Consider the following 13,906-nt stretch of genomic DNA (forward strand, 5'->3'; position numbering starts at 1 on the left):
GCCAATTCTTAAGATGAATTCAGCTGTTATTCTGTCACTTTTATATTTTATATATGCAACAATAACAACATATTCATGAAGTAGACTTACTCCTTGTGCGTTCAAAGCATACAAATAAGAGATTAGCACTGGTTGCACTAAATGCTACAGTAAATACAAGACAACAGCATCACCGTAAACTGCTAGCTAGTCCAAACAAGAGGAAAGAATATTAGCCCTTTTAAGATAAGGAATCTGGTAAACAAATAGCAGCTGGTTTTATAATATTTAGAATGAGTCAACAAATTAAAATGCATCAATTCATCTGTCAGAAAGAAATTATTAGATAGAAAAAGCAATACACAGACTATCCATCCCTTTTATTTCCTGAAATGCTTCCAATGTGATCGACTGTGTTATACACTGGTCTCCGTTTACCAGAAAACTGTAGGTTTGTGTACAGGCTGATATCTGTGTCATTAACTTGTTCATGTACTTGATGATCTGCTGAATGTTCATATGAATCGTCTGCTCCGTGTCTTTTTTCCCCCTCACTCTCTCAAAAACACCCCACACGTCTAAAATAAAAGGCCTGGTCCTGTACCTGTCACCTCATGCATTGCAGACCTTCCCTTTTCAGCTTTTCTCCTCATCATCCCCTCCCATCCAACACATACAGAACTCAACTGTTTTATTTTGAAGTCAAGCTGAACTAGCAAAGACTTGAAGGTCTCAAAGGCATTAAAAATACATGACAGATAGACAGAGAAAAAGAGCAAAGTTGAGGGAGGAGAGCTGTAAGGGGAATTGACAAAGAAGACAAAGCCAGAGTGCAATGTAGCCGAGTCAAACGCAAACAGTGGGAGCTTAGGAAGCAAAAGTGGGAGTGAAGTGGGGTGAGAGCAAGAGGGAGTATCAGGAGTGCTGAGGAAAATGCCAGAGATTAAGGTAAAGCTGCTACGCAAATTTCAATTAAATGATAAAAGAAAAAAGTAAACGTGAAAGTGAAGCTTCATTGACTTAAAGTGCTCGCTGTTCATCACTCTGCAGCTGACGGTTGCTCACTGGTGGACATGAGTTGCATAGGTAACCTCATGTCTTTACCATGACATCATATATCAATCAGCACTTTACGTTCAATGTTAGTGGCTTCAACTGCTGCTCATAGTTGAGTTTAATTCAGGTCACTTCATGGAGCCGACTGTTACTCAACCAGTCGTTGCTTCAAACCGCTAAATTTCATGGACATTACATCGTCTCTGGTCACCGTAATCACAGTCCTCCCTGTGTGGATGCCGCTTAAGAACTAAGGTATGACAAGCCAAGGTTAAGGGAAGTGAGGTTATAATGCTAGATATTTAAAAAGGGGGGAAAAAACCCAACAGAAATGGAGGGAAAGAGGGATTATTAGTTAGCCAGTTTTATGGGAAAACATTTGGGTGGGCTGCCAGGTCCTTCGTTCAATCGGTGTAGCAGCAGCTGGTGAAAAATATAGATCAAGAGCAAAGTTCAGAAGCAGAGAACTTTTCCAATCCTGACTCACCAAAGAACCTTCAGGGGCTTTGAGCCAAAAGACCATCTCCTAGATTTATTTTTAACACCACTTTTAAACCTGCATTGTACATACTGTGTCACAGAAAGTGAAGAAGAACATCGGTGTTCAGCAGGGGGATGCAGATAGACGCTCAAAAATAAATAAAAAATTACTACACCACGCTCCGTTTCAGCCTACAAGCGTTAACCTGAGAGAAACAAAACACTGCAGCTCCCTAACACCACGCACAAAAGCAAGTGACAGTAAAGGCACGCATCAGCAGCACAGCTCAACAAAAGAAAGTAGAAATCAGTTAAAGTAAAATTGCACTTTAAAAACCAAAAAACAAACACCAACACTAAATTAAATCATCAATTTGAGGAAACAAATTATCTTGGTTGCCTAAAACTATTCAGATATATACACAGACATTTCTAAGCACATAAAGAGTTTGACAAATATTTGGACAGTCACAAATTTTCTGTATCTTCTCTCTGTATGACACAACATCAGATCTGAAATTAAACAGTCAAGATCCAAATGAAGTGCAGACACTCAGCATTAATTTAAGGGGTTTGAAGAAAAATATAGCAATAACCCAACAGTGTGGATTTACAACAAACTGCATACCCGTTCCCGTCTTTCAAATAATCTTAAATAAAATGCATAATTTTCCATCAAGTCCCGTCAGACCATGACAACTAAGGTTGGAAAGCACGGACAAAGAATAGATTTCCTCCTTTGTGATGTTTGCAGCTGCCAATCAAAAAGATGGTGGATCTTTTAGCCTTTAGTGTTATATGCAGGAGTGAACTCAAGAATAGGGAGGTTAAGATGAAGTGAGGGACTGAATGTAAAAGTGAAAGTATTCTTCAAAGTCACAATGAACTTGCTGCATTTGACTAAATTAGAGCGGGCAGTATGTCCCTGCACGCTTCACCATTCATCCAACTGCTCCTGTCTTTTGTCATCAATGAGAACCAGCGAGACCGTGCAACTGGATGCTATGCATCACATTGCCTCCACTACTTTGCTTTCGCACTGCAGGCTTAGTTGTTGCTCCTGGAGTACTTAAAAGTAGAATGGGAGGCCCCTCTTCTATGGAACCAGCTTCCAGTTTGGACTCAAAAGTAGAGATAGTGTCTGTCTCCTAAGATTTGGCTTAAAACTTAACTTTTTGCTAAAGCATACAGTTAGGGCTGGATCAGGTGACCCTGAATCCTCCCTTAGTTATGCTGCAATAGGTGTAGGCTGCTGGGGGATTCCCATGACGCACTGGGTGTTTCTTCTTCAGTCACCTTTCTCACTCAGTATGTGTTAATAGACCTCTCTGCATTGAATCATACTTGTTATTAATCTCTGGCTCTCTTCCACAGCATGTCTTTTTATCCTGTCTTCCTTCGCTCATCCCAACCAGTCACGGCAGATGGCCGCCCCTCCCTGAGCCTGGTTCTGCTTAAAAGGGAGTTTTTTCTTCCCACCGTCACAAGCAAGTGCTTGCTCATAGGGTTATAGTTGGGTTTTACTCTGCATGTATTATTGTAGGGTCTACCCTGCCATATAGGTAGACCCTGAGGCGACTGATGTTGTGATTTGGTGCTGTATAAATAAAATAGAATTAAAAAAAACAAAACTGTATCATTAAGGATTGTTCTGAGAAGATTTAACAGGCGAACAACCTATACCTAAACAACTTTTTAGTCAACTGTCCAACTACCTAATATCTCGAATAGGTGAAGCTACATATCAAACAGCCGTTTCTACAAAGCTTCCTTATTCAACATATTGCAACGGTATTAAAATACAAAAATCATCACAAAAATATTGCAAATACTTGCATAAATATTTGTTTTTATGAAAAGAGGATGGAGATAAGTGAGGAAAACAGGAAAATCTAACTGTTCAAATACATTTTAATCTTTCCACGTCTCAAATTCACATCCACGTTCCATCTTTATCCGGCATTTCCCTTTCCATTGTGTCCATCTCCTCAGGTACAGCTTTATCCCTCCTAATCCACCCTCATCTAAACTCCTTTACTCACTATATCTTTCTCATCCAAAACCTTCTGGTGAGGTCTTGTCATTTCTTTGACTTTTGCCTCAATTACACTTCCAACTTGCCCTTTCAGTCTATTCCTCCAACAACACTTTGTTTCTTACTGTAAATATAGTTTTTACCTCCTTTTAAATACACGCCACAGCTGATAGGTGTATGTGGTGTATACTATTTAAATATCCTTACCCATGCTTTGTGCTCAACTGTAAAATTGGGATTTTAATATCTGCTAACGCTCCATCGCAGACCTGTTTCCATCTGCCCTCCTTTAAAAGGACACAAACGCACCAGAATATTCAGTTGAAATTGAAAACTATTAAGCGTCCCATCTTTATATGCATGCATACGTGCAATCCAAATTAATTTTCATTCTGTCTTATTTTGTTTATGACCCCTCTGTCTGCCTCATCTCTCTCTCTCCCTCACATGCCATCTTTTTACAAAGACCAATGAATTAACGAGCTACATTTTTATCATTGAAACTGATGAATTACTCTGGTAGATTAACAGGAAACTGGATATGCATAATATAATCAAAGTGTGTTTGTGTGTCTGAAAAGAGTGGCTATTCGTGCTGCAATGTAAAAGCACCAGTATAAACCAGTCATTCTGCACGAGTCTGCGCGCATGTCTTTACTGTGTGGGCATGTCTTTTTTGTCTAACAAGGACAAAAGCACTTTGATTATTATGCCCAAGCCTTGATCTACCCCTGCAGTAATGCATGATGCATCACACACACCCTTATCTTGACTTCTTACTTCAGTCTCTGCAGCATTTCTTTCTCTAATCAAAACTGCAAACGGATCCATTCACAAGTATGTGAAAGAACATATTGTTCTGCTGAACAGACTCAGCTCCTCCACTTGCTGTTGGATGCTTTCATCCCACTAGTTCTGACCAAGTCAGTCCAATGTATTGTATATTGCATGAGACTTGTCAGTAATGTTTATAATCATATATGAAGCAACAAAACAAATCCACATGCAGCTGTGAGGTTTGTAACTGTAATTCTGCCCCTTACGGTGGACCAAAATCTGACTATAAATTTCTGGTTCATAAATCTATCAATTTTAACAAGATCCCCAAAACCACCGACTGACCTGCAGCCTCAAAACATCACAGATCCTCCACCATGTTTTACAGATGGCCTGTAGATGTACCTCTGCTTCTGACCTGCCACTTTTTGTACATTCAGTTAAAGAAATCTGAGCAAACCGTGTTTTTGCAGCAGGATGTTTGCAATAAAGCGCCTACAGTACAACTTAAAATTGTTTTGAAAGTTGTAATTAAATGATTAGAAAACACTGGCTGATCCCTTGATTGAGGTGCCTTTTTTATTCTTGAATGATTTAAAAAAGGTCCGTGTTAAGTGGTTTAGCACTCAAACCAAAAAACAAAAGAAAACATTCCTCTGAAAATGTCAGCTGCAGGGACTGGATTGGCTACTTTATACTCATTTTCAACATCTAAAGATAAAGGGTACCACACAAAATTTGTCCCTTCATTTGTTTTTGTTAACCAATCAAATTGAAACTACAAAGAGTACTCATCTGTAAAATCCTTAGTGGATTACAATCCCATAGATTACATCTGCTGTCCTGTGTGTTATCCAGTACTTATCTTGTCCTCTCACCATCCCTCTCCATCTTCTGTAATGCTTGTAGTTGTTGCTGCCATTAGTATTACTTTGAAATTCTGAAGTCTCAGACAGCACTTTCAGTTCAAATGCATATTTCTGTACGAGCTGACTGGAAATACAGTTAATTGTGTTGCTCTCTGGAGGCCAGATTCATTAAAAACAATACTTATGTTACATGGAGACCTAAACCACACAGTCTCTCTGACAGGCTGGGAGCCAGCTTTTTGAAAACATGCTACTGCTCTCATCCAATGAATGCTGACCTCACTGACCACTGACAGCTCTTACGGAAGCTCTCACTGTGGGGGATCTAAAGTAAGTATAGACTGGACACACTGGGATTTAAACTCAAAATTATACTCTAGCACTGCTGCCACGCTATGACTCAAGATGAGTCATTTTAGTCTGTGACAGCTTGTGGCACGGGTCACATGAGCATGCTGAACTTTTGTGCTGGACCGACTTAGGATGGCAACAAAGTCCAAAGAGTCCAGATGGTCCAAATGGCCTCTCTCAATATAGTACAATTACCCCATTCAGGTTAATTAGCTGATTAGTGTTTGAGCTGTAGACATATTTTAGGGGATGCTGTCGGCATTTTTAATACCTAGATCAAAATGTCACTTTCAAGTTTTATGAAAACATTTCATTTCCTCATCAGATTAAAAATTTACAGAAAAGGTAAAACTGGTAAACATTGATGTGTTACACTGTCAAATCATAATACTTCCAAGTTACACCTGTGCACAAAACAAGGACATTATAAGAGCATAACTATGTTTAGGCTGAAGTCCTTAAAGAGAACAATGTGAACATGAGTCTGGAACCACAGTGGCAGAAAACACCAGATTTTTCTTTTTTCTTTTTTTATTGCTTTAATACTGATATAACATCCAACTTGTGCGCTGCGGGATTTTTGCACTACTCTACAACTACACACAACGTGCACCTTTGTTGTTAAACTAGCACAAAATGCTTATGGTGCCCTGATATTCAAAACAAATCAACACCTAAAAACTGAACTGAGGACAATCCGGGACGCTCCGATGTTTGCAGCGTAGATAGCAATGCCACAAATTGTATTAGCGCATGGCTTCTGTTTAATAAACTGTTATGTCAGGTGTCCCTTGGAATATATGGGTGTTAAGTTAGCCCCCAAATTGAGTAAATCCAGTCTTAATACCCCGAGGCTTAGGATCGTTAAAATATATTAGTATTCGTGTTGTACCCGGACTCAAACTGAGCAAATGTATTCTGACACCCCAGGGCACAGACTGATTAAAATATATTAGTACTAATATGTGGGGCACAAACAAACAGGCCACGGATCCCTGTAAGATGTCTGCCCACAGTTCCCTTCTCCACCTCCTTAGCCCAGCCTGTATTCCTCTGTGCCAACATGAGGATGGCTGTTGGTTTACACGTGCATTAGCTTGACATTATGACAAACATTCACTCTGGCTCCTAGTTCCTCCCAAATGCTCCAAATCCTCCTCATTACCATCCTCTCCTCATCGTGCTCGTCTCTCTCAGCCAGCGGCTGAAGATAGTGTCACAACTGCCACGCGTCTGATTTAACAGTGTGAGCTCTCATCAGACCATCTCCCTCACAGTCTGCACAGCATCATTCCACCATCCAAGCAATTTCTTCCATCATCCGTTGCTGTCATCCCATCTCAATCGCTGCCCCTTCCTCTGCCTTGTTAATACGTTCGAAGCAAGACGAGACATATCAAGACTTGAGATAACTATAATCTAATGTAAAGCTCATCTTCAACTTTTGAGTTTTGCCAGAAAGCTCCAGTTCACAGGCCTCCTCTATCATGCACTTTTAGTCTGGGTACCACTTCACCATCCTCTCCAGGATCACTCCGTTGTCCTCGTTTTCTTCTTTCCTCAAATACTCCAGCCTTTTCACCTCCATCTATCCCCAAGAGTTTCTGCTCACTCTTTTTTCCCCCCATTTGAAATCCATCTGTTGATGGAAGCACTTCTGTCCTTGCAAGTGCTCTTTCCTTCCTTCCTTTTGTTAATGCTATAACAGCCTGATCTATTTTGCTGTTGAAAAACATTGCGATACTCATGAGTTTCTGCGGCTCCTGCCCTTGCTGCCACTTCTCCCTCTCTTGTTGTTGCACCCTCCTCTTGTCCTTTTTTCCGTGCCATTGGACAAACCTTTGTGATTCTTTTCTCTATTCACCCCTAAAATATCTCTTTGGCCTCCTGCGGCTCCTCTGCCTTTCCCCTTCCTCACCAGCTCGCCCGCACAGTCACAACTGCTTTATACTGTTATAAAAAGACTTCTTTTTTTTTTATTTTTAATTTTTTGTGGCTCCGTTTGTTCAACCCTGGTTCTTTTTTGCATTGTAATCATCATAATACTTGGTTTCTTCACCATCTCATTTCCTCCAAGAATTTCAATTATTGCTCATTTTCACTGTCTCCATCTCGCCAAGATATCCTTGTTTTTCTATTTTTCCATTTCAGTAGATGTAAAAGTGACACGGTGATACTTTATTTTCTCTGGGAGATTAAGAGAATCATTTGTCCCACAGGTTACAGCTAAAAGTATCTGCTCTGCCATATTCTGACCTCAAAGGGTTAGTAGTGCCTGAATAATATTTGTAAATGATGAATGGACTGGTTCTTATATAGTATTTTTCTACTCTGAGCACTCGAAGCGCTTTATACTACATGTGTCATTCACCCATTCACACCAGCACTTTCTATGCTTAAATACTTTCTATCCAACATTCACACCGAGTGTGCAGGGAGCAATTTGAGGTTAGTATCTTGCCGACTGGAGCAGCAACCTTCCGATTAGTAGATGACCTCCCAAGCTACAGCCAGGGAAAGGAAAGGCTTACAGCACCTGGTATTCCCAGGTGGTCTCCCATCCAAGTAGTTACCAGGCCCTACCCTGCTTAGCTTCCAAGTTCAGATAAGATCGGTCATAATCAGGGTGGTATCGTCGTAACCTGCTGTCCAAGGTTTTAGTCTTTGCCTTTACATGACAGCATAGCTATTTAAAAAAATAAATATATTTCTTTTCGATCTAGCTTCAAAACCTAAACCTGTGCACGCTATGTCCAATCTTTATCTTTAGATGTTTTTGTTTTCTCCATATGCTCTTTCCCTTTTTTTATTTGCGACCTTTATTTGTAGCATTGTAATGTTTACATATTTGGTTTTATTCTTTTGGTCAGACAAAATTTAGTACATTATGTCTTTGAATGTGTTTGACTCGCTATCCATCCAAAGCATGTTTGCTCTGCCCATTTCACCATGGCGCCTACTCCTCGTTGTCCATCATCCTTCAGTACTTCCCCATTCCATTACCCTCTTCTCCTCTGCTCTATCCCTTTGCCATTTCATCATACCATTCCCCATAGTTAATTATGACTAACCTGCCTCCTCTCCAAGTCTACCCACTGCTCACCAATATTCACATCAAATAATCTTTTCTCCCAGTCCAGGAAGCATGCACATGTAGAGTGGAGCTAAAATTAGTGGAGTTCCTGCCCCATATCACAGCACTACTAAGCACTTAATACAACATGTCATATTCACCTATTCACACGAGCACTTTCCATGATTTTAAGTGCTAACTAACATTCACACATTAATTGGAGAGCAATGTAGGGTTAATATCTTGCCCAAGGATACTTGGCATGCAGACTAGGATTGAATCACCAATTGTCCGATCAATAGATGACCTGCTCTACCTCCTGAGCTACAGCCACCCAAAGTGGCCACCTGGTGTGGAAGGTTATAGCGTAGGGTTAAAAGAGGGTTCTGGAAATGTAAGTCATGACACAAATTTCCTGCAGGACCCCCTGATGATGGGATTTTGCAAAAACTGCATGAATCAATTTTTTCTCCCATGTTGAACGTGCGCAAAATTTATTTATAGAATATTTATCAGCAGTTCACATAATGATTGCATGCAAGTTGCTATTGATAATTGATAACTGTATCCAAGTGTTCTTTGCCTAAATGCAAAAACAATTACTGTGTGTGCCAGAAGCAGATCGTGTACAGAACACAAGCTGCACACAGACGGAATGTTTGTAATATTTTTGTTTATCATCTTTATTAAAAACAAAATGTAGTGGGGACACGATTACATTTCCTTTAAATCATTTGTTTTTATGCTTTCTATCCTAAATTCTCACACCTACACCACTTCCATTAGTCTCTCTCCCTTTCCACTCAAGCAGACCATTTGGGACATGTCGGTAATTAACACCAAGGATGCTTGGTTGCCACGGGGACTGGTCGTAACTGGTGGCAGCACAACGATAAACAAATAGAATGTGTCATAAATGTCACACAGACACACACAGACACCAGTTGTCTGTGGCTCCCCCCCTCGCACGCACCAACACACTGGCAAGCAAATGCACTCGAGCAGACCACAAAAATGGTTGTTAACATATAACAGGCATGTGCATACAGGCAAATTCTTGGCGAGAGAATTAAAACGCACAACAACAAAAAAAAAAAAAGCACACAGACACACAAGTGCAATACTGACACACACGCACAGACTTTGAGTGTCACAGCATCGGCTTGCCATGTCTGGGGATACGGGATGATTAATCACACTCTGTACAGATGGCCGCACTGGGGAGAAAACGGGAGAAGAGGAAAGCTGTCCTCTGTCTGCTCAGCATCCATCTCGCATTTTCTCTCTTCTCTCTCTGTACGCTTTTATTGCCCTCTGTCCCCACTGGTCTCCGTTGACCCCAACTCCTCTCCCTCTCTGCAGCATGCGAGATTTATGAGTGGCTTTCAGAGACATGCCGTCTTCACAAGGGGTCGACATGACCGGCATTAATGACATTAGCTCCATTTATTCTCTTTCATGAAACGCTCAAACAAACCCATGCACACAGGTAATCTTGCCCTCTCTAATCAGATCAAAGGATGTCAGCCCACACATCAGCAACAAGCTCAAATCAAACTTAGAAATCTGCAAACACAAGAGCATTGCATTTAATTCCGCTCTCTCCATTAAACTCACAACCCTGCTGCTCTATCCACAATTATGAAGCAGAAGTAAATAATCAGAAGGGTAATGATGTGGTCGTACCAAAGAGAAAATGCACTGGCTTACTGCTGAGTCACCCTCACCTGCAATTATTTTTAGACAAAATATGAAACTGCAAAGCAGGTCTTAAAAAGTAACAGTATTCCTATGAGGAGGAACGCAGCTTCCTTTGGTTAAAACAACACAATTGTGAAACCTCAGTTTGAGTCTCAGCTTTTCAAAAAGTTAAAAAGATATATTTTTTATTTTATTATTTATTTATTTTTTTTTATCCTCAGTCCTGTGTATCACCATCATTCAGCTCAGCACCACACACTGTCACAGCACACCAGAGACATCAAGCCGACTTCACTTTGGCTTTGGCCTTACAGGGCACTGAGCAAACTCAGGTGTCTTGAGGTTTTACTTTATTGTAAAAATGAAAGGTCAGAGAAATTTTTTATTGAAGAATAATGTCTCTGCTGAGGTCCTCTCCCCCTGCTGAGTTTCTTAAACAAAACAAAAAAAGACTATAGAGCAAAGAGGAGCGAGGAAAGGGAACGATGTCTCTGAAATGAAGAGACCAGTGGGGACCAAATACATGTTGGTGGACAAAGTACACCTTGTCGATTTTTAGGATTTTGGCAAAAGAACCTGGCTGGACTCAAACTGAAATTATGCTATGACAGGAAATGTTTCTAATTATAAACCAAACAAAAGTTAGGTTCACATGACATCAACCTGTAGCTATATCTGTTAATATTGGCTAAATTATGCAACCTATATATGTCATAAGAAATTCCCATGTGACATCACCACCTCCAGCATTCTGGTTGTTTTTAATGTGCAAACAAGGAAATTAAACAACGGATGATCTGATATCGTCGTGTTGGTGTTGTTCCCAGACCATCATGAAAATGTTGTTCCAGGTTCAACATTGCAAGTGACCAATCACATTGTTGTGACGTTATTCTTTTGCGCGCCAAGCCATTCATGCATTTATGAAATTCCAATGTTGCAAGAACAACATCAATTCTGCTTACTGTTTATTAAAGGGTTACGGTTAGGGTTAGGGTCCGTTGATCGGCGGACAGAGGCGGTTTCTCGCAGCTTAAGTACAGTTTTTTGTTTTACGCCGGTTTTTCCCCGAAGTCGCAAAAGTATGACGTCACAACATTCTGATTGGTCACTTGCAATGTTGATCCTGGAACAACATTTAGTATGATGATCTGGGAACAACACCAACACGAGGATATCAGATCGTGCTTAAACAACACCCTGCTAAACGCGGCATTTCTCGGCTCCATCATAATCCGTCGTGCATTTAACGCTGGAACATTTTCAGTTTACCAACTTCATTCCTGGATGAAAGCAGCGACATGGCAGTAACGTGTCAGCGTTCAGCCATTACTGTGCATTACCCATAAACCTCTGCTGCACAACTATCGGCTGCTTTCAGCATGACCTAATATCAGGCTCCATTTGGTTTATCGCTTACAAATACCACCCTGTAAAGCACGTCGGCTCCAACGGCTTCCGAGAAAAGCATTTGCAGAAGGTGTGGAAGTGTTTCATTCATTTCATACATGACCTAGGGAAGTATCACACATACACAGGCTGAGAAAACACAGAAACAAGAGCGGGAGTTCGCTACTTCACAGGCACACCAGAAAAGTAGTGAAAACATCTGTGGGATGAGGAATGGACACTTTGCAACCTGTGAGCCTGAAGCAAGTACATTATCCAGGCAAACCTGGCAGAGAAGGGTAGAGACAAGAATGTGAATGGGAGCTAATGGGGATAATATGGAAATGGAAGACAAATGGTCGAGCTGCAGGGCTGGAGCCAAATCCTGCAGCTATCTATTCAACGTGGACACGATTTTATTTTGTTATCGAGTTCTTGTCTGGTTCACAGAGGGTTTGGTGAACTCGAAACTACCTGACAGAATACATAGCTCAAACCAAAGAGGCTTATTAAACATTATTTAACTAAATAATAAAAAAAGACTAAAAGATGAACAGAGTGAGTGTAGGAGTGTGTGTATCCCCAATTTAAAAAGGAACCTCATTTCCTATGTTGGCTAACTGACAGAAGAGTTAATCTGGCGTCAACAGGTAAAGTTCATTATTGCTGACATTTAAAGTGCCTGATCAATGGTTTTGCTGGAGCCTGGAGCAACAGCCCATAATTCAAAATGAGTTAGAGGGATTTAACCACAAATGCAGCATATAAACAAGAACAGACGGCAGCTCTCAAAACAGGAACGACGCGAGATCGCCGAGTGTATATTTATGCACATTGTACGTGGCAGTGAATTAAATGAGGAGCCCTGGCTTTAGCCCAGTCTCTCATATTACACGTCACATTAACACGGATGGTTTCACGTATAGCATATGGACTAGATAAGAGCTTTAGTCAAAATCCAATTCTTGCCCAACTGCTAATGTTCGGTCAAATTTTAATTTAATTGCCTTTATCCCAGCAATATTCAAAGAAAAATCTGTTTAACCAGCATGAACAGTCCTAATCCACAGCCGTGAAACAAATTATTACATTCCCGCCAGTGCTGTACATTTTTGCTCATTACGTCCAACTAATAGAGCCCAGCCACTGGTGGCGTCTGTGGATCAGCCAAACAGGGATGGAAAATGAGTTAGATTAGGTGTCATTTCACAGATTATTTTTATTCCTCTTTTCTTACAGCGTCTTCCATTTTCCACATTAATTCCCCCCTTTTCTGTCATACACAACGACTGGTTGCCTTCTGCAATATACTACTTATACTGGTATAACTGGCCTGGATTACAGGAGCTCCCAAAGTCCTTGTGAATTTAGCATTTTACACCATATAATCCGCTAGCAGCGCAGAAATATTTTAGCTTTATGTTAAGTCACGGCAAATCCAATTTCAGCGAGGGGTGTCATTTTCTGTATATAGAGGGAAAAGGTAGAAAGTTTGTGTCAAAACACACTGGCCACAGTCTGAGTTCAATAAGGCTTAAAAGTAACACTGGAAAATCAGCAGGAAGTTGTATTCAATATCTTTGCAGCATGCTCTGCACAGGTATGCAGTCAGTACACTCGCTGCTCTGCTTGCCTTTCTGTACAAGTCAGCACATGCCACTGCTGGACAGAGCCCTGCACTATGAAGCAGTGATGCCCATGTAACATCAGGGTAACGGTTTTATGGATGGCTTTTTACTGGGGTAAATCACAACAGCATCTAATGCTCCTCCAGAGCAGGTTATGTTTGAGATAAGAGATCAACAGGTATGAAATCATCTCCTGACCAATCGATTCTCTAGAAAAATGGCATCACTATTTCTGGAAGATCCCTCTGTGCATGGACAGCAGTTTTTATTGAAGGAAAAATATCTGCAGCAATCATTTTTTCACAGAAGGCCGCGCAGGTTTGGATTTTTTACCCTTAAGAACAAACACCTTAATTTAGCATTTGATGATTGATGACACATTTGACATCAGGAAGGGGTCAAAGATTTTTTCCACACCACCGTACCAGATAATCCATCAGATACTCCTGTGGCTAAAAAAAAAAAAGAGATAGATCTAGTTCAGTGTAGTGACAACAGCACCTAAAGTGCGCACATATTAATGCAGTATTTATTTTTCTAATATTACAGTTTCATCATCCTTTATAAA

General features: G+C 40.6%; 1 protein-coding gene and 1 pseudogene across 2 annotated transcripts in view; both read right to left on the bottom strand.

Annotated features, from left to right (window-relative positions):
- pcxb (pyruvate carboxylase b) overlaps positions 1-13,906 on the bottom strand; it is a 291,593-nt gene that overhangs the window by 169,590 nt on the left and 108,097 nt on the right. The window lies entirely within an intron of this gene.
- LOC146391444 (5S ribosomal RNA) lies at positions 8,072-8,190 on the bottom strand (annotated as a pseudogene).

This window comes from Perissodus microlepis, chromosome 3 (assembly GCF_051167445.1).
Source record: "Perissodus microlepis isolate ML-2025 ecotype Zambia chromosome 3, ASM5116744v1, whole genome shotgun sequence".
In the NCBI taxonomy this organism is placed as follows: Eukaryota; Metazoa; Chordata; class Actinopteri; order Cichliformes; family Cichlidae; genus Perissodus; species Perissodus microlepis.